The sequence below is a fragment of the Miscanthus floridulus genome, chromosome 11 (genome assembly GCF_019320115.1).
Source record: "Miscanthus floridulus cultivar M001 chromosome 11, ASM1932011v1, whole genome shotgun sequence".
NCBI classification, from domain to species: domain Eukaryota; kingdom Viridiplantae; phylum Streptophyta; class Magnoliopsida; order Poales; family Poaceae; genus Miscanthus; species Miscanthus floridulus.
Genome location: NC_089590.1, coordinates 86,434,639 through 86,439,214, shown reverse-complemented (window position 1 = coordinate 86,439,214; position 4,576 = coordinate 86,434,639). Strand labels below are relative to the sequence as shown.

At 38.4% G+C, this 4,576-nt stretch overlaps 1 pseudogene; it reads left to right on the top strand.

Moving 5' to 3' along the window:
• Positions 1 to 605: 605 nt before the first annotated feature.
• Positions 606 to 4,223, top strand: LOC136492350 (uncharacterized; annotated as a pseudogene).
• The last annotated feature ends 353 nt before the right edge of the window (positions 4,224 to 4,576 follow it).

Below are 4,576 nucleotides of genomic sequence, written 5' to 3'. Positions count from 1 at the left end.
TGTCCATCAGCACACAGCACCTTGACTACAGCTCCTTCAGGCAACACTATACTACTTCAGATAGGATTCATTATAGTATCATGGAAAACATAGCTAAATTGTTTTAAAAGAAATCATAGCTGAATGCATATAGTGATGCATCCTGCAACTCTGAGCCATATATTTTCATACTGACAACTAGAGCACATTTTATTTCAGTGAACCAAATCCAGAGGTCCAAGTTCAGAGAACCAAATTTGTAGAAACTATTACGAACATTTTGCAAGAGCATTGCCAAGTGAGTGAAATCTGAAGTCTTTCCTGTACATGCTATATTGGCAAAGTATTCTGATTCATTGTAATTCTCCTCCCAAACTTTTTTCTTTTAGCAGTCCTCTGAAGAAATAGTCAAATTGTTTCATCATCACAGTGGTTATATTTCGAGGAGGCTATTAGAATCATAGCAGACAGTCCCATCGGAAGGCTATTGTGGTTCCTGTGAAGTTAAAACAAGGTGGACGGTCCAAATCTACTTTCTTTATTGCTACTATTATAGATTTTTCATCGCTCGTAACAAGGATAAATAAACTAATGCAGTGATAGTATTTCTTGTTTTCAGTGAATTAATGGACTTAAATGCTATTAAGAGGTTGTTGCAATCTGAAAGACCAAGTGATGAGTACATAGCTGGAGTAAAAGGTTTTATTAAGTTTGCCTACAGTGGAAAAAGGTCCGATGCAAAGATTCAGTGCCCATGTGTCAAATGTGTCAACAGATGGTTACAAACGCAAGAAACAGTGTATGAGCACTTACTGTGTAATGGAATGCTGCGTGGATACACTATATGGGGTTGTCATGGGGAAACAACATCTTATATCTCTGCTAACAAAGATTTAGAGCCATGTTCAAAGAAAAACAAAGATTCAGAGCCAGCACGTCCAAGTTTCAACACTAATATGCGGCAAGTAGTTCAAGAAACCTTTGGATATATAGATACTGAACATCACACAAATGGACGTCATGTATCTGGTTCCCCTGAAGATGGACCAGATGCGGAAACAGAAGCTTTCTTTGATTTGCTTAGGGCTGCTGATGAACCTTTATGGGAAGGATGTGAGCTGTCAAAACTTTCTTTCCTTGTCTTATTGTTTCATGTGAAATCAACCAACAAGTGGAGCAATAAATCAATTAATGATCTACTTCAAATCTTACAGCTAGCTCTCCCAAAAGGTTCAAATATTCCTGCAACATTCGTGGAGGCTCAAAAGATCGTTGCAAAGCTTGGCCTTAAATATGAGAAGATTCATGTATGCCCAAATAATTGTCAGCTCTATTGGAAAGACAAGAAAGATGATGACTTCTGTTCAAAATGCAAAGCTTCAAGATGGAAAAATAAGCCTGATGAAACATCATTGACAAAAAAGGAAAGAAGAAAGGCAACTCCAAACAAGGTATTGCGTTACTTTCCAATCAAACCTAGACTTAAAAGGCTTTTTATGAACAAGGAAACAACCAAGTTAACTTGATGGCATGATGAGGAGCGTACAAAGGATGGTGCTTTGCGCCATCCTGCTGATTCAGAGGTTTGGAAAATGACTAATTCCCTCCACCCTCATATCGCATCAGATTCTCGAAACATGAGGTTTGGACTAGCAACATATGGTTTTAACCCATTTGGGAAGTGCAATTCTACCCATAGTTGTTGGCCAGTTGTATTAGTACCATACAACCTTCCACCATGGTTATGCATGAAAGCTTCTTCTCTTATGCTCACTCTAATAATTCCTGGTTACTCTGGAAAGAACTTCCATATATTTATGCAGCCAGTTTATGATGAGCTAAATGAGTTGTTCGACACTGGTATGTCTACATATGATGCATCTCGACATGAGAGATTTCAACTTTATGCTACAGTATTGCATACTGTGAGTGATTACCTTGGGACAGGGATACTGGCACAGTACAGTGTTCTGGGACAGCTGGGTTGTGTGTCCTGTGATGATGAAACAAGTTCAAGGCGCTTGAAACATGGTGTCAAGCAATGTTTCATGGCACACCGACGATTTCTACCCGCTGACCATGAGTTCCGTTATGATGCTAGTTCATTTGATGGAACCGAAGAGCATCGGTCCAGACCTATTTCTTATTCTGGAGAATCTCTTTTGGAAAAGATAAAATCAATTAGTGACTTTGAGAAGTCTAAAACCTAGAAGGGTGTTAGTGGCCTATTTTCTTTGTCTTACTGGAAGTATAATTTGCTACTGCACAATCTTGACTTTATGCACATAGAGAAGAATGTGTGTGAAAATATATTTGGGACACTTTTATAAATGGATGCCAAATCAAAGGACAACCTACAGGCAAGGAAAGATTTGCAAGAAATGAACATCAGGCCAGATCTACATCCACAAAAAAAGGCTAATGGTAAGTATTACTTGCCTCCTGCTTTGTACAACATGTCTAAAGAGGAGAAGCAACAATTCTGTAAAGTCCTTCATGACATAAAAGTTCCAGATGGTTATTCTAGTAACATCTCTAGATGTGTAAATGTTGATCAACCAAAAGTTTCAGGCCTAAAAAGTCATGACTGCCACATACTAATGCAACAACTTATGCCACTTGCTTTGAGAGGTCTTCTTCCAGATGAAGTTACATCCGTCTTATTTGATCTGTGTGGATATTTTAGAGAACTGAATGCAAAAGTTCTCCACATCAATGATCTTGAGAAGTTAGAAGAACGAATCATAATGACATTATGTCGGATGGAGATGATATTCCCGCCTGGGGTTTTCACTATCAATGTGCATCTTGTTCTTCACTTAGCAACAGAGGCAAAAATAGGTGGTCATGTATGTTATCGGTCAATGTATTTTGTGGAAAGGTATGTTCTCCTTATAAAAATCTAAGAGCCATGTTTGGTACCTTCTCTTTGCATGCTAAATTATCGTTTTTATTAATTTATACTAGTTTGTGCAGGTGCCTTGGTGTTTTGAAGTCAACCGTGAGAAATAAAGCTCGTCCAGAGGGCAGCATTGCAGAATCAGTTCTGGCAAAAGAGGCTATGCACTTTTGTTCAACATTTCTTGATGGTTTTCAGACCCTGTCTAATAGGCTTTCACGGAATGACGAGAATGATGAGTCACTTGGATGTTCTACTAGACATGCATCAACTCTTTTTCCTCATCCTGGGAAACCACTTGGAAAGCCAAGTAGTTATGTCCTGAGAGGTTTGGCTAAAGTACAAGCACATAGATATGCGCTATTCAATTGTTCTGATGCCGATCCATACCTTAGGTAATATCTCAAAATTGTAAACATAATTTTTTTTGCCTCCCATAAATTTTCCTACATGTAAATTATAGAGCTCATGCTGAAGAGATCATCGGAAAAGGAACTGGACATAGAGCCAGCCATAGAAATGTTGAGAACATCCAAAATCAGAGGTTCCATCAATGGTTTAGAAGTCATGTAAGTACCTTAACTCAAAATGCTTTACTTGTAGCACTAACATGCAGAACTAAACTTGTGTATAATTGTACAGATAATGCAGTTAGAGAGTGAAAATAACATTCATGATGTTAAAGATGACATTAGGTGGCTAGCTCGTGGCCCAGTTGAAGCTGCAAAAAGGTACCGTGCTTTCAACAGTCGTGGTTTCCGTTTTAGGCCTAAACGGTTGGATAAGGTGACACAAAACAGTGGTGTAGTGCTAACTGCAAAAACATCAAGTTATGCCAGTGCAAGTGATGGCAGGCCAGTTTTAGGTGATGTGACTTACTATGGGAGGATAATTGATATTATTGAGCTTAATTACTCTGGGAAATTTTCTGTGGTACTTTTCAAATGTGAATGGGTTGATGTTATTTCCAAAAGAGGAATAAAGAAGGACAAGTATGGCTACACACTTGTTAATTTCTCACACCTGATACATACAGGAGAAAAGATTGATCATGAACCGTACATTTTTTCCTAACCAAGCTGACCAGGTGTTTTATTCTGACGACAAAGAAAACCCTGGGTGGTCTGTAGTCACAAAGATGAAACCGAGAGATATATATGACACAGGTTGTGAACAATGGGAAGATGATGTAGAAAATGAGCCATTCCATGTCACACACCTTGAAGATATGTTCAATAATGCAACTGTAAGACATCAATGGGCAAGAAGAGACATTGAGGGAACCACGGTGGATGCTAGTGATGTTGCAGATGCTGGTGGCAATGGATTGAATGACCAATCATAGTTCATGAGGTACAGTACGTGACTCTTATTGTGGATGCTCATTTGTTGAATTTATTGAATTCTTACTATAATGACAATTTGTTCAATGGATAAGACACTGAGATTGTACCTGTGAACTTAGAGCAAAACATCATTTCTTAATTTTTACTAGGTGTACAATTATAAGACACTGCATGACAATATTGTTACCATACAATAATATTTTATAATATTTATCATACATCTAATTGTCGTACCATACTTATGTGCAGCCGGCTTGTGTTCATACTAGAAGAGGGTATTCTTCACAAGCTGACACCGGTAGTCCTGTGGGGATGTCGTCTGCACCAAAGATGATGACACTAAAGGGAAGGC